Below are 17424 nucleotides of genomic sequence, written 5' to 3'. Positions count from 1 at the left end.
ACCCAAGGAGCTAGAGGGATCTGCAACCCTATAGGTGGAACAACATTATGAACTAACCAGTACCCCAGAGCTCTTGACTCTTGCTGCATATGTATCAAAAGATGGCCTAGTCGGCCATCACTGGAAAGAGAGGCCCATTGGACTTGCAAACTTTATATGCCCCAGTACAGGGGAAAGCCAGGGCCCAAAATTGGGAGTGGGTGGGAAGGGGAGTAGGGGGGAAGAGTGTATGGGGGATTTTTTGAATAGCATTGGAAATGTAAATGAGGAAAATACCTAATTAAAAAAGGAAACAAAACAAACAAACAAACAAAAAAAAAGAGTAGCTTTCCTCATTACCATTGGTGATGTCATTCCTGCCAAGATGGCTTCCTCCTGGACACATGGGCTATGAATTTTTAGCTTCTTTCTTCCTTCTGGCTTACAGAGTTGGAGTCTTCTGTGAACATTTAGAGAGTTATTCGGATGCAGAATTGGTATATCACAAGGCAACGACAACAGAAACTTGCCCACTTAACACTGGTATAGAGGGATAGCATTTTCTCATCTTTAGTAGACTTCTCTTGTAAAGCAGGCTGGAGATTTGTTCTCAGGCCAGTTTGTGTGTGTAGCTCTTTTTTTCCCACTCTTGATTCCCCTGCCCACAAGTACGGCTGATGTTAAGTATGCTGCACAGTGTCTTTGTGCATGATGTTTCTCAGTACTTGAAAAAAAAAACCTTCAAGCATGTGTCATAAAAATAAATTTTTTAACCAAGTTTGAAGTGATAAAGCAAAGACTCAGTTACAGAAAATTGTGCAAGCTTTTTAAAACATGAGAATGTATAAACCAGGAGTCTCAGTCTATGGGCCATGACCTCCATACGGATTTCATATCAGATAGCCTGGACAGCAGATATTTACATTAAGATTCATAACAGTAGCAAAATTATAGCTATAAAGTAGCAACAAAATAATTTTATGGTTGGAGGTCACCATAGCATAAGCAACCGTATTAAAGGGCCACAGTATTGGAAAGGTTGAGAGCCATTAGAATAACCCACAGTGTTTTGTTATTTGGAGAAAGCAGTACTATGAGGAAGAAAAGAATGCTGGGAGTCAGTAGAGACAAGTTTTATTCTTCCTCTTTATAACTAATATGTGACCTTGGCCTGGTAGAAATGGTGTCCCACAAAGTTCTTTCATCTGTAAATTATGAAGGGGGTCTTACTTAGATTCTCATCTGCGGCTAAGGTTCTGCATTACTAGGGTGTTTTTAAATGTCTGTCTTTCATGGAATGGCAAGTAGAAATCTAAATGGTAGCATATTTAAATTGTGATAATTTAATGTCATATTACACTGTGATCTTGTGGAGGAGGCAACTGATTATCACTAGACCATTCCAGAAACTTCTAGGCGATGCTACTAAATTATGGTGGCATGAGTGAATGAATTCTGAACCTTGTTAGAGGCTAGTGTGCAGGTAGCCCTTCCTTCTCTCTGTCTCTTTGTCTCTGTCTCTCTCTCTTGCTCTCTCTTTGCCCTGTCCTGCTCTTGCCTTCTCCCCATCTCCCAATAGCCCAAGCAGTCATGAAATTCATAATCCTCCTGCCTTAGTCTCACGAGGGTTGAGATTACAAGTGTATACCACTGAACACAGTGATTATGCCTTGCTTTAAATACCCTACATGGGAATAAAGGACTCTACTGTGAGCCTGAAGGTACACTTGTGCCAGGGTCAGGCTTCAGGTGAAGCATTTAAGTGACCAAGCATGGCAGCTGATGCAGAATTCAGAATATCAGGTCAGCAATGCTTGTCTTTGGGGAGAGGTGAAGGCTGATACTAAGTAGTTACAGTGGTCTGGTGACCAAATATAAATAAATGTACTGTCTCTGAAGACCTTGGCACAGACAGTACAATAACGAGTTGTTTTGACAAGTCTCAAAAATGTTTCTGTCTCTCCTCTTTCCTTTAATTTGGCATCTACTTGGCCTCATATTGATTTGTTCCTCATTTCTCCAGCAACAAAATTTACCTTCTTCCTGGTTTTCAATATTATACTCTACTGACAGAGGTTATTTCTAGGGCCTTTAGATTCTCCCTGAATGATTTATTACATTTTCTTTCTTGTCCTCCATTAATGTTCTTTCCAGTTGAAAAAAAATATAAACAAAAGCATACTTATCTGGTGTGCATGCACGAGAGTACACACACACACGTCACACACATACACAGATTTGTGTTTCCTCAATTACTTAGGGAGTAAAAGCAAAGGAAGACAGAACTGTGTGTGCCTCTTTTGAAAGTTACTTCCAAGCTGGTCCAGAAGATATTTTCTCCACGTCCTTTGCCTCTAGGCCTGGGTCACCGATTCCTACTGTAGTAGGACAGATGCTGCATTTGATTCATGCTTGTAAATGTCATATACACTAATTTAATGTTTCAGCCAATCTTAATGTTGCGAATTCTTTCTTATTTAAACAATAGGCTTCCATAAGAGTACAGGTCACCATTTTAATAATGTCCTCTTAAGAATCAGAGCTACAAAGCACTCATAATTTTAAAGGGTTTTCATGGTCTTGATGGTAACCTAACCTCACTAAAATCTGGTTTTTAAATAATGGTTTTAGTTTATAGATGAAAAGTAAACATCTCAGAGCAAATGACTTTGTTCTAGCTCTCGGTAGAACCACAGAAAGTTTCCTGTAACTTCCTGGCTGCCTGTATAATCTTCTAGCTTAAGTGCTCTGACACAGAAAGGGTCGACTGGATGAGAGACCACAGCATATCTCTGGATCAGTCAAAATCCAGCCCCTCAGGTCTGCTCCAGTTTATACATCTGGCTAAGATTATTTAAGTGCTTGCAAACAAGTTTTCATGAAATGGTGCCAAGACAATTGCTCCTGGAATCCCTATCATTAATAAGGATGGGCCTTTGTTACTGTACCTCACTTCTGAAATTTTAAAGTGAATTTGAGGAAACGCAATAAGAGTGACTATTAAATTTGGGTGAGTAATTTATAAACAAATAAGTACTTAATGAAATACATCTACTTCAATGCATACTTTTGGGGGATATTAAAAACACCTTGTCTTTTATGTTCACTGACATGTATGTGCTTGTATCTGTCTGTGCATACATGCATACTGGTGCAGGTGCCTGGGGAGGCAATAAGACGACATCAGATTCCCCTGTGCAGGCGTTACAGGCAGTTGTGAACAACTTGATGAACTTAATGTGGGTACCAGGTTCTGAAAGCCGGGGAGCAGCAAACACTTTTGACTGATGACTCAACTTCCTAACCCCATGGTTCATTAAAAACAACAACAACAAAACAGCAAAACAACAACAACAACAAAACCTATTTATGATGCCATTCTTTACTCTCTTCAAATCATACATATTCTCATGTCTTTAAGAAAAATTTCAGTGATTTCTAGTCAGATTTTATCAAGTTGCTTTGCCCTGGAATGTCAAGATTAAGGCACATATGGCTTAGCCTCACAGTGTTATATTTCTCCTTCTCGTGTAAGACTCTGGTATTATAGGGAGACTGTTATGAGAGGATATGCTGACAAATTCTTCTGAAGTCTACAAAAAGTAAGAATCTTTTCTAAAGTTCAGAGAAAATGTACAGAATGCAGAATTCACTACACACTGGTATCAGTGGGAGCTTCTGTTCATTCTGAGGCTTAAAATGTAGCCACCTGATCTGAAAAGAAAGAAGATCTCCTGTGACATCACAGTATTCCATTCAGAAGTAAGTTCACAGGAACTGCATCTGAAAAAGCAATAGGATATCATCAGAGAAAAATGAACAAACAAATTAGCATTCAGATTTTGTGTAGAGACAACCAAATAATTTTACTATTATGAAGGTGTGGACACTAGAGAATCACCTGGGAGAGCTACAAAACAGTTTGGGTGAGAATGGCAAGGATGGAAGGAAAAACCCATCGTCTTGCTCAAGTACTGCCCTGTCCCTTTGGCAATTGCCCTTTTGTGAGTACCTTGGTGTCTTGAACCTTGGTGACTGGTGACATTTTCACATTTCATCGCTACCCGAGCTATATTGCAACTGAATAGCCAGATGTGGGCTCCAGGCCTGCCTGTACTGTCAAGTGTCCTTTTCATTTCGGAGAAGGCCCTTAGCCTCCATGTGCCTTACCTTTCTTCATATGATGAGTTTTGGAAGTTCTGGTACCAGAATTCTCCTTTGAAAAGCTATTAAACTTGCTAGTCATTTCCTGAGTGTTTATCATGAGGCAGGGGCATTGCTTTAGGTACACGAGAGATCAGAATAAGAAAACCAGGTGCAAGAGTGACAGCAGTTGAAAACTCTTTTCCTCCTCTTACACCTTCACCATTCATGCACAAAGGGGCTTTTTTTGTTAGCACTGGCTTTCTGTACCAATGATACAAAACCTTTCAAGCAAATCACAATACATTATATCTTCACTTATTTTTACATGATTCTCTAGCTCTTCTGAACACCAAAGATTCATGTGTACTGCTGCCAATTCTTCCCATGGTTTTTACAATAGCTTGATGGAGAAATTGCAAAATGTAGATCTGTTGGCATAGGAAGTCCTTGTGTCTTCTTACTTCTTTCCAGGCTCTGTCCTAGTGAAGAGGGGGATGCAGTGCACCCAGGATGTGGTCAACCATGCTCCAGAGGGCAGCCCAGAGCTCTCCTGCAGGCTGTCCTGGCTCCCTGGCATGCTTCAACCTCAGCCTTGTCATCTTTAGGCTGCTGAGTCAGGCTCCTGACACAAGCCTAATGACCATGAACATGCTCATTTTTCTTTTCTTCAGACACATTTTCTTGGTAACCAGGCAGATGATATGCTAATGCAAATTGGCAGAGTTGAACTCAAACTACAAAAATATGATCTGCCTCATGGAAGAAACGAGACTCAGGAGAATTCAAGGTCATCCTCCGGGTTTCCTCTACAAAGGCACATAGTACGTGCTCAAAAGAGATATGTAGGTGTTCAGACAGGACCTCTGGTGACCACTGGGATTTAAGATAGGCATGAGCAACACTTCTTTTGATTTAAAATAAAATTCCTTTGGATTCTTTACATAATGAGCTGCCTGAGATGTTCTGCCAGCTTGCTTCTCTCCTTTCTGTGCCAGAAGCTCCGGGTCTGGGCACAGAGAGCTCAGTGGGGCAGAAAAGATAGAACCTGCCTCTTCCCAAAATCTATCCTGTTCTCAACCTGGCTGCATCTTGCTTCTGAGTCATGGAGCCAAGGGTTCACTGGAGGTCACCAGAGCTCCACAGGCTCATTTGGAGTTTTAATGCATTGCTGTGGAAATCATGTTTAATCTTCTCTCCTCAGGTGGCTGGATGCTACGATAATATTATCCTGTGTTGCTACAATTGTGATTAAAATACAAGAACACGAAAGTCCTGCTTCCCCAGTTCTCTCTCAGGAAAGCACACAGGAGTCTGGAGGAAGAATGAGCATTTTGCAGTACACAGATATTCCCAGAAAGACCATTCCAAAGCCAGTTTATTAGGACCTGAGCTTTCACGGCTGCCACGTGGAGTGCCAGGGCTGCCAGTTGCTATTTTATAAAGCTTCTTTTCTGTCTGACTCAGACTTAGAAAATTTCTGGCCATGGACTCGGGATTTACTGTAAAGTGAGTCATCTAAACAGAACCAATCAAGACTCTCCAGGCAAACTCAGCTCAGGTTTGGAGCTGCTATTTCTATTCTCGAATGGCCTTTTCCTTTAGTATCAGGAAAGACATCAGTGAGACAGGTTCGAGTGAGTTTGTTACAGATGCAAAAATGAATAAATCACCTTGAGCAATTCTATGCCCAAAGCCACAGCCTCTAGCTGGTAAAAATGGAGACATCTGCTTTCCATCAGAAAGGTCACAGTGGATCTGAGAAGCTGACTTTTGAGAATGATGGGCTAAGCATGAGAAGAGCTAACACATTCTTGACAAAGCAAAATGAAAATGAGGGCTTTATTTTTCCTTTCAGAAGAGAGATTCAAATCTAAGTCTGGGGCCAAGAGGTCATTTCCATATAAGGAAAGTTGTTTCCTTCCTCAGTTCAGTACCTAAACCATTCCTGAGGTAACTCTCACTGCTTGTTATCTGAAGACCAGCGAGTAAGCACAGGTTCTAGTAGATAACCAAGAAATAGTCCCATCTAAAGATATTTTGCACAAAACTAAGAAAAGTTAACCCTATTAATAGCTGAGCAGCTGGGGAACAATTGGTCTGTTCTTTCCCACAAAAGGAAAGGCTACTTCCCATCCCTCACAGGGATCCTGAAGTTTTCCAAGTGATGCGAATGAGAGATGTTAGAAAAGCAGAGTTTCTACATTGTAATGCAGTCTATACAGCGTATATCTTGCACCAAGAACATCTTTCCTGCCCAATGTAATCTGGGAGAGAAAAAAGAACACTTAAGGCAAAGATCAGGAAATTCCTAGAGATGCAGTTATGAGGAATCACAACAAATCTAGGCTTAGCCTGAAAGAGCTGACCAAGGTCCCATCCTCCATGTGCCTGGCCATGACTCACTGGATCCAGTTCCAGAAGCATACTGTCTCTTGGTAGGCTCTTGTTCCCATTTGAGAGTTATACAAAGAGTGTGGCCTAGAGCACGATTTTTAAGTGGAAAGCAAACTGCAGGAATACAACTAAAAGCTCCTCCTCATGGAAGTGTGACTAACCATGGCCATTAAAGATGAAGGAAGGACAAGGACATTATTGAGTGTTTTACTGAACAAGTGCTATAAGCCAACTACAATGCAGGAGGAGTTCCTTTATTCTCAATGCAGGAGTTCCTTTATTCTCATTTATTTCTCATTGAACATTCCTCATGATAAACACTAGAAAGAAGGAATTCAAGAGTGAAACAGACTTATTTTGACTCATGGTCCTAAAGGTTTTGGTCCATGGTCATCTGTGTCAGGACGAGACAGAACATTTTGGCAGATGGAAGTTGCTCATTTCATTGCAGCAAGGAAAAGAGCAGGGTGTGGGTGGGGTATAGCATCACGGGCTACACAGATGGATGAGGTGACAATCAAAGGCACACTAGCATGGTGCTTTTTCTTCAGTAGAATCCCAACTTCTCCCACTCTATCACCCCTCCAAACAGTGACACAAAATTAAGAACCAAAGACTCAACATCTATAGGGATGCCTCATGTTCAAAACAAAACAAATGTCCATCATATGAGAATCAGAACTATGCATATTTCGCTAGATTCGGAGACTTTAGTTCCAGGTGGCCTTTGGTCATTTGCTGCATGCCTGTGTGTGTCCATGTATATGTGTGTGTGTGTGTGTGTGTGTGTGTGTATGTGTGTGCTAATTACACACATGTTGGGAAAGTTGCACACAGAGGCCAGAGGAAGACTTTGGTGACCTTCTCCATCACATTCAGCCTCATTCCCTTGTGACATTTTTCTCTTACTGTACCTGGGAGCTGAGATGACAGGCAAAAAGCCTCTAAGGCACTTCCTGCCTCTGTCAATCCCAGCACTCCTACCTAAGCTCATATCTTCACACTATGACAGCAACTGCTAGTACCCTCCTACGTAGGCCCCAATTCCACATGGCCTTTGAATTGTTTTCTAAAAAGAATGCCTATAGCATTTAAGTATATATCATTATCAAGTATTATAAAATGCATTGCAAACTAACATCTTCATTTGTTACAAAATTGGACCATCTTAACCATAGGCCACATAGGTCAGAAGTTAATGAGCCAAGAATTTCCACATGGGAGTGTAGAAGAATCAGTCTCAGTGAAAAGAGCTAGGGAAATAGAGCCCCACCCCTGCCTCAGAATTCCCTGAGAGACTCAAGTCTGTCAGTCACTCCTATTCCATCTTTAATCCATGGCACATCAGCCAATGGCTAGTACTGGTGCTTCTTATTCACAAGGAGGACTGTTTCTTTGAATATGTCTTTGTTTCTTCATTATTAGATCTCTCAAGTAAAGGGGCTCATGGATAATCTATCTAGACAGTCATATATATTGATACTTTACTTATGACTCCCACAGTCATAGTTTTACATATAAACAGCATCCTTTGCCTTCTATTACTTCACTGATGCTCTATACCTGTAAATACAGACTTTGGTTCATTAAAAGAATGGACTGCTGATCAGATTAAAATCAAACAAATCCCTTGACTATAAAATATCCAATGTCATTGCAATACCAGTAGAGTCAGCATTTATTTGACACTTTAGTCAAGATGTGTTTACTGGATGCTGGCAGTTGGATGCACCCACTAGAATCTTTATTTTTATTTTATATGCACTGGCATTTTGCTTGCATGTATGTCTGTGTAAGGTGTCAGAAGCCTTGGAACTGGAGTTATGGCCATGTGGAAGCTGCCATGTGGGTGCTGGGAATTGACCTGGAGTCCTCTGGAATAGCAGTCAGTACTCTTAACCACTGAGCCATCTCTTCAGCCCCTAAGCTAAATGTTTGTTTAAGCATCTTTTCGAAGAAAGATGTAATGAACAATGGCAAAGGCTTTAAGCAGTATCAGAGTAATTCCCCCTCCCTTAAATGATGATTGTTTGGAGATAAGGCATCCACACCTTTCAAGTGCTTTAGAGATGATAGCAACAATTACTAGGTTCTCCATCACACCTTACCATATTCTACAAACCAAAAGACAGAAGAAAACTGTATGGACTAAGGCTTAAGGAAAACATAGATTATCAAAATGGGCCCTGTAAACTCAGAATAACTGAGTGGTGCTATTTTAGGGATGCAGTGTGAAAATTAAAACTGTGAGTAGATCACTATGTACTGTGTATACAGAGGAAGGCTCATGAAACATGGAAGCTGATGGCCTGCATCCAAAGGAATTCTGGGTATATAAGTAAGTTAGTAGGGGCTCAGTGGACCTCTCTGGAATATTATAAAGAGCAGTTGATCAAAGATGTGTTAAAATCTTTCAGAAAGTATGAAATTATTTTTCTTAGAAAGTATTAGATTTACAAAACTATTTAGAAATATGGAAAATTATACATAAACAGAAGATAGAGTATTGTTTTCATTGTTTGGCCTGGAATTTTATAATTCTATTTAGGTTTATTTACTATGCTATGTTTTATAATATATAACATATGATTGTGTGTATATATATATCAGTTTTATAATATATCAAGAGTCATATTATCTATTTATTATGACTCTTCATTATTAAACAAATGAAGAGACTTTGAGGAGAGGGAAACAACAGGTAAGAACACATGCTTAGGCTCAGCTGGACTCGCACAATTTGATGACCAAGGTTCCAAGGCCATGCTGCTTTCTAAGCCATTTACTACACATATAAAACACTTATAACAGATTCATCTGTAATAGGAAATCATTTTGATTTCCAAATCACTTTGCCCATTTGATTAATACATATACTCAGAATTATTTCTATTGCAAAGCTATTATAATCTTTATAATCCTATTCATCATGATTCTGAATATCCATATGGTTCAAGAACTGTGCCAAGCCCTGCTAGTTTTGTACTCTCCAGCTCCTCCTCCTCCTCCACTTCCTCCTCCTCCTCCTCCTCCTTCTTTTCTTCTTTCCTCACTCCCTTCTAGATACACTGATTTGGGACTGCCATAATTACAATGAAAATGCTTTGGATGCCTGATTAACAAGCCAGTTTTATACTTATTCATTATACTAAATGCTATGTCTCATAGAAACATCTGAAAAACAAGTGTCAGATGGAAGATGAAGCTAGGAGATAGTCATGCATGGTTGCAGACACGTTCTTATCAAGGTGACTTTGTCCAAGGTTATAGCTCCACTTCCGTATCTCCTTCTCTTAAGGCGAGTGTTTTGAAAACATTATCCTGCCTGCAGGAATCTGGTAATTGGTAATGTGAAGGCTGTCTGAGAAGCAAATCACTGCTGCAAAGAATCAGATTTAGCATCATGACTTTTATTCATTTTTAATATAGAATTTCATGGCTCATCAAGAGCTGAGCTAGTCTGTCAAGTCTTTGTTTCTCTCAGAGAGTGCCCTACTGTCATGCTGTTAGTGTTTTGCAAATATCAACACATTTTAAGAGGAAGGGGATGATGTTCTGTCCTCTTTTCTTGCCTTCTTTCTAAGCTCATTGTTTTTTTTTCATCCCTAAAATCCCTTCTCACAATTTTATCAATTCCATCTTGCAGTCTTCATTAATGAGTGTCGCCGCTTATCAAAATCATCATTTCACATTGACTTTACAGTTGAGCTGATGTGATGGAAATTATCTTCCTGTCAGAATCTCTTCATTCTTTTTCCTTGTCTTTACACTGCTACAGATGGAAGAATCAAATGCCCAAAGACTCTTCTTCCACAACTAAGAGAAGGTAGGCACTTCACTGGTCTCTTCCAGCTCTAGTCTCCATCCCCGTCTTAGTTTTTAGGGCCAGCTTTTAGTATAGCTTACCAGTGTACTGGGAAGACATCAGTGACTCTCCAGTGCCTACACACTGGTCCATGAGATGATATTCCTTTTTACATTTGATTTCAGAATGACCAGTATGTTTCTAGCATGAACTGACATGGCTTCTAGCCTGTCCCTTTGCAGCTAGCTTACTTTTTCCAGTTTTCAGATGATACATGCAAAACTTCCTTAATTCCTGTTCATCTAACATACTTTTTTATGCTCCCCCTTTTACATTTTCATTCATATTTAATTGGTGGATTAGTAGAACAAAGGCTCTCAATTTAAAAATTATTTGAGTATTTAAATCAGCTTTTCCTTCACCATGTGCTGTAGCTTCTAAGATGAAGGCTTAAATGTCATGTTGTGCCAGATTATTTATTCTAAAAGCATTCTGAGAAAGTGGAAAGTATGCCTATAAATAAATGAAGAGCAAAGACAGTTGGAGAAGAGAGAGGCATTATGCTTAACATGTTCTCCTGCAACCTCTGATCGCAGCCTTTGTCAAATTATTTAGAATAGAGTTATATAACACCAAGCTGGTTACAGTAACCAAGTACATACTGCATTAGTGTCAGCTATGTTCCTTTAATTCCCAGGCAATGGAAACAAGGACTCCAAAGTGGTTTTAGGGCTGTGAACACACTACCAATGGCAGCTAATTCCCAAGCAGTGATCACACACATATACACATCATACTCATTACTTTTCTGTGGCTATCATAAAATGTATTACAAACAGCAAGTTAGGGAAGGAAGGAAGGAAGGAAGGAAGGAAGGAAGGAAGGAAGGAAGGAAGGAAGGAAGGATTTAATTTGGCTACAGTTCCAAAGTGTCACAGTCCATGATGGTCTGGGAGTCATGGCTAGCTTGGCAGCCAGAAAGCAGAGAGATCACAGTTTATCCTCGTACAGAAAGTAGAGCAAGGGAACAAGGAGCAGTGTCAGGGCTGTAAGACATCAAAACCTACATCTAGTGACATAACTCTTCCAGCAATGCCTGACCTCCTAAAACTTCCATAATCTTCCCAAATAGTGCTACCACCTCAGGACCAAGTACTTAAACAGATGAGCTCATTTTTCATTCAAACCACAGCATGCATGAACATATGTGAAAACATGCATACGCAAGGGGATCAATGTGTAATAGATGTTTCTCATTCCCTTGGTTATTCTAGTGCAAAACCAATGGAATACAATAGAGTAATGTTTACAGCCAGTGAAAATATTCTTTCTAGGTTTGCCTGAACTGTCAAAATGGATTTTTGGGCCAAATGAGGTCTAAGAATGTGGGAATACTGCTAAAATCCCAAACACTGGAGTGTTGATATTCCTGTACAGTGAGTGGTGTGTTAAGGCTTTGATTTTCAGTCCCTGTTTCAAATGTCCATTTAGTATTCCATGTGTTCATCAGACACACCTGTGGAGGGACTGTATTATTTGTCGGTATACTGAGCTTGTGAGTATCGTAAGCAGGAGAGAATTAAATGATGTTTAAGGATATTTCAGTGCTTGCCATTTATGGTAATTGTCATGGTTTATTTGTATTATAGGAAGAAGCTCTTAAACAAAATAGATGAGAGAGCGAATTCCTTTGCCATATTGCAGAATGAGCATCTGGTCTCTTCTGCACAGGTAAAGGAGAGAAAGTCACTTAGAAGAGGTGAGTGTACCAACTTCCTTACATATGGCAGCAATGTGGAAGGTGCCATGGGGTGGATGCTGGTCAACCAGTATGCCTTAAAAGACAATTGGTATAAACAGATGAGAGAGGAAGAGTCAGTCTGACTAGAGAAGGTACAACTTCTGTTATTCAGTAGTGATTATGCATCAGAATTGAGAGAAAGACTCAAGGACTCCTAGCCACCATAAGAGATATTTGCAGAGAAAAGGTTATTATTCACTATTCACAATCTAGGTGTCTGACAACAAAGGAAGGGATAAAGAAAAAGTGGTACATGTACATATTAGATTTTTGTTTGTCATAAAGAGTGAAGTTACATTGTTTTAAGGCAATGGATGCAACTGGAGATGATCATAGTAAGCAAATTAAGGCAGGAAAATGAAAAGTGTGTGGTTTCTGTGTCACTATTAGATTATATATGTATGTGTGTGTGTGTGTGTGTGTGTATATATGTATGTATATATATATATATATATATATTTCTGAATGTATACATGAAAATAGAAAAATGTGTTTTGGGATATTCCTTGGTTTGGGGTTTGAAGCACTCCGGGACTTCTGACTTGACATGAGTAATGCATGGGAAACTTTGTGAATGAAGTCAGTTTGGGATATGGCAAGTCCAAACATCTCCTGTCATGTTCCTTAACCATCTTCAGTGGCAGAAAGTGCAGACACACAAGTGTTAGGCTCAACATGGAAAACCTGAGCTCAATAAAATCATCAGTTTTCTAAGTTTGGAAGTCACAAGCAAGGCATATGTGGAAGCTCAGTAGTGAGCTGAGAGGCAGAAGAAAAGACAGAAAGGACAGAAAAATACATAAAAATTGAATAAGATAAGAAGGTAATTATACTACTGTCTTTAGCATATAGCTATGCCAGTGGTAAAGCCTGTCATTAGAGTTTAATATAAAATAAGAAGTCTTATTAATGGAACATATACACTCAAAATCACACACACACAAACACACACACACAAATTCAATATTCAATAATAAATTTGTTGAAAATTAAAAGAAAATATTTGCATATGCTATATAGAAACTTGGTTTAAAAATCAGTTATCAATGAGTCTCTTTAAGTTATAAAAATTCCAATGACAAAAATTGTGTCTGAAAAATATTAGTCCCTATGTTTGCTGCTCATGAATCAACCAATACTGGATTGGGCCTTTAGTTCACATCTGGAAAACTGAGCAAAACAGATGTGATAATGTTTCAGGTGCTGGACAATGGGTATCACACACAGAACTGCAGGGATTAAACACAAGAAAAGAAACTAAGTGAGTACCAGCCTCTGTGGAGACAGGTGAGAGGAGAGACAGGACACCTGTCATGGACAGGTCATGGACAGAGTCATGGACACCTTGTCTAACCTCAGCTTGGAGGGTAATGATGTCCTAAATACCCTACTGAGTGCTGTAGAGAGAAGAATGTAAAAGGGGAATGTTCAAGGAATTAAGCACTGACACTCGAGGATCTTCAAATTCTGAATTCCTTTTTTCTTTTTTTTTAATTATTGGTTATTTTATATATTTACATTTCAAGTGTTATCCCCCTTCCCAGTTCCCCTCTGCAAAACCCCTATCCCACTCCCTCCCCCTGCTTCTATGAGGATGCTCCCCCACCTACCCACTCCTGCCTCACTGCCCTAGCATTCCCCTATGCTGGGGCATCAAGCCTTCGAAGGGCATCCTCTCTCACTGATGTCAAATAAGGCCATCCTCTGCTACAAATGCAGCTGGAGTTATGGGTCCCTCCATGTGTACTTTTTGGTTGGTGGTTTAGTCCCTGCGAGCTCGGGGGTGGGGGGGAGATCTGGTTGGTTGATATTGTTGTTCTTCCCATGGGGTTGCAAACCCCTTCAGCTCCTTCAGTCCTTCCCCTAACTCCTCCATTGGGGTCCCCATGCTCAGTCTGATGGTTGGCTGCAATCATCCACATCTGTATCGGTAAGGCTCTGGCAGAGCCTTTCAGGAGACAGCTATATTAGGCTCCTGTCAGCAAGCACTTCTTTGCATCAGCAATAGTGACTGAGTTTGGTGCCTGCATATGGGATGAATTCCCAGGTAGGGCAGTCTCTGGATGGCCTTTCCTTCAGTCTCTGCTCTACTCTTTGTCCCTGTATTTCCTTTAGACAGGAGCAATTCTGGGTTAAATTTTTTTAGAAGGGTGGGTGGCCACATCCCTCAAATTCTGAACAGTGTTTTTCTTTCTTTATTTTCTTTTATTTTTTAATTTATCCTTTTCTTTCTTCCTTTCTTCCTTTCTTCCTTCCTTTCTTCCTTTCTTTCTTTCTTTCTTTCTTTCTTTCTTTCTTTCTTTCTTTCTTTCTTTTTTTTTTTTGTTTTTTCGAAATAGGGTTTCTCTATATAGCCCTGGCTTTCCTGGAACTCACACTGTAGACCAGGCTGGCCTCAAACTCAGAAATCTGCCTGCCTCTGCCTCCCAAGTGCTGGGATTAAAGGCTTGTGCCACCACGCCCCGCAGAACAGTGGTTTTCAATCTGTGGATTGCAAGCACCCCTTTGGGTGGGGTCACATGTCAAATATTCTGCATATAAGACATTTACATTGCAATTTTTAACAGTAGCAAAATTACAGTTAGGAAGTAGCAACAAAATAGTTTTATAGTTTGGGGTCACCACACCATGAAGGGTACCAACATTAGTAAGGTTGAGAATCACTGGGTTAAATACAGAACTTTAGTTGGAACTATTATAGCTGTGTTGTGCTTAACTTATAGCAAGACAAGACCACATTTGGACTATCCAGAAGAGACTACAGAGAAAACAGGATATAGGAGGGAGCCTACCCTTAACAGACAGTAAACGATACTTTATATCTACTCTCATGAACTTAAACACAAAGAAGAAAAACGTTAAGCTAATTCTCCAGTCAGTTGCTTTCTGACTAAAACAGACTCAACCTTCTTGACAGGAAGACAGCAAACCCAGTCAACAGTGAAAGTGCCAAAATGTTCCGAATTTAATAATTGTTCATTGAGCATACAAAGTAGCTGTGAAATAAATGTATCTTCAGAGGAGAAATCAATAGAAATAGACCCTAGAGGGGCAGTGAGAGAACTCAGTGAGTTTTGGATGGCTGGTCATCAATGTTGAGAACCCAAGTTTGATCTCTGCAACCCACATGGTGGAAAGAGAACTGACACCTGAAAAAGATGTCCAATGACCTCATGTAAACTCTCTCTCTCTCTTACACACACACACACACACACACACACACACACACACACACACACACACACGGAAGAGAGAGAGATAATATATAAACAATTAAAAAGTAAAATAGATACAGGAATTATTGAGAGCCCAGAACAGAATAAGAGCTGTAAGCACACAATTTTAAGGAAATAATTAATAAAGAGTATAATGCTAAGCCTATGTAAAAGCACCAAGGTGGTACTGTGTGTGTGTGTGTTTACAGCAGGGATTAAAATAAAAAAACCACCCAAACTACCTAACAATAACATACACCAAAAAGTCAATATTTTCAGTGAGTTGGGATATTATTTGAAAACCACAAATTCCTAAAGCTGGAAAATTAAAAAGAAATGTCTTTATATTACTGAAGTTTCATCTTTTACTTAAGAATTAAGCACATGAAAACATATATACAAATCTGGGTACTGGTCCCTTCACAAGACTATATTACCTCAAGACCAGATGGTTCTAATAAACAATTTTCAAAAGTAAACAGACACATAGGGATAAATAGCCAGTAGTAATAAGATGGTGAAAGTCATTCCAATCGTTTCACAGAAGTTTTTAGAGGAGGAGATTTCCTTGGAACCTTGGGAATTCAGGCATGATGTCCAGAAGAAGGTCTATTCTCCAAGCATGAATCATAGTCTCTTCTCTAAGTATTAATTATACCATCTAAGAATTAATGATTCTCATAGTACTAAAACTCATAGTATAATTCACAATCCCTAAGTTCAGAACAAACTTTCTATGAAGTGGTATTTTTGCCATCAAGATCTTTTCTCTGTGAGAAAATAAATATTACTTCTATTTATACAGTGTTTTAGATCTGAAAAGACACATAAATTTAGTCCCAAATAGCCATTCATGAAAATCACTCTACATGAGAGCCTGGAAGCTCTGGTCCACAATTTTTCAATGCAACTAGGCAGTGTAATTCATAACAGAGAGGAATTGATCTATGTACATTGTACATTTATTAGATTTCCAATTAATTTGGGGGAAGATGGATTGATCTACTGAATTGCAAATGGTCAGTGCTGATGGAGTCAGTTCTATCTGATGTCATCTGTAACTTTATTCTCTTGATAGAACATGTTGTCTGACTAATGTATTTTTTCTCTCCTTTTCTAGCCAATGTCAGTATGCCCATTCTTGTGAAGTGGTTTCTAATCCTCTAATTTTCTCTAGTGAACACTGAGAGGAACTAAGTCAGACAGTAACTTGAAATGTTGTGACTGTGAAGCAATAAATAAATCAGGAGAAAAGCAGCAATTACTGTTGTGAATTTGTTATCAGGGTAGCTAGTGTAAAATACTTTTTTTATGTAAACCAGTCTAAAGAAAGACTTGCTGTTTCTGTGTTAATCCTTGAATGAAAATCCCTTAAGATACAAAATGAGAGAGGATGCTGGATCATTGCGGATAATCTGAAAGTCTGGTTTCTTGAAGGAAGGGCTGACTAGTAGGAGTTTGTACTCCATCGTTCATGTACTCAACAAGAAAGGACTGATCTTGCTATCCATGCCCATGCCAGGCCTGGGCTGCCATAGGAGAAGGTTGCATTCATGTGACTTCAGGACGTTGCTAAGCAACAATGTGAACAAATGGCCCTACTCTTGTTTAAAAGCAATTTTGAAGAATTAACTTTAAAACTTTACTTTAAAAATCTTTAAAGTCTCTATTGGTACTATGCCCATCAATCTGTGGGATTCATTCTGTAGGGTACTGGAGTCTTTTGCCACTTTGTGAGTTCTTCCTTCCACCTTCCACCTTCCACCTTTTCCACCCCTTTTCTTCTACCCCTTATATTAGGCAAGAGATATAGCAGGAAGTTTCCTGAATGAAGGCAGAGATCAGAATGGAGGTGATAAATTATCTGTAGACTACTTCCTGCTTGTTAGTTGAAAATGGTGTATTTCTGGACAGATCACACCAAGCCAGCACAGTTCTCACTAAAAAGGTCTTTTTCCCCCCTCATTAAATGCCCGTATTTTATTATTTTTTTCCTTTTTTCCCCAGTTTTTTTAATTAGGTATTTACTTCATTTACATTTCAAATGCTATCCTGAAAGTCCCCTATTCCCTCCCAACCCCCCC

At 39.5% G+C, this 17424-nt stretch overlaps 1 long non-coding RNA gene across 1 annotated transcript in view; it reads right to left on the bottom strand.

Annotated features, from left to right (window-relative positions):
- Window positions 1–317: 317 nt before the first annotated feature.
- The window catches only part of LOC110302667, a 22444-nt gene continuing 5337 nt past the window's right edge, over window positions 318–17424 (bottom strand). The window contains exons 2-3 of the long non-coding RNA XR_002378831.2: window positions 3689–3762; window positions 318–439 (exon numbers count right to left, since the gene is read on the bottom strand). This is a non-coding gene — a long non-coding RNA (uncharacterized LOC110302667). The remainder of the gene's footprint in view (window positions 440–3688; window positions 3763–17424) is intronic.

Source organism: Mus caroli, chromosome 10, assembly GCF_900094665.2.
Source record: "Mus caroli chromosome 10, CAROLI_EIJ_v1.1, whole genome shotgun sequence".
Taxonomy (NCBI): domain Eukaryota; kingdom Metazoa; phylum Chordata; class Mammalia; order Rodentia; family Muridae; genus Mus; species Mus caroli.
The sequence above is the reverse complement of the archived record's forward strand: the minus strand, read 5'-3'. Positions and strand labels throughout refer to the sequence as shown.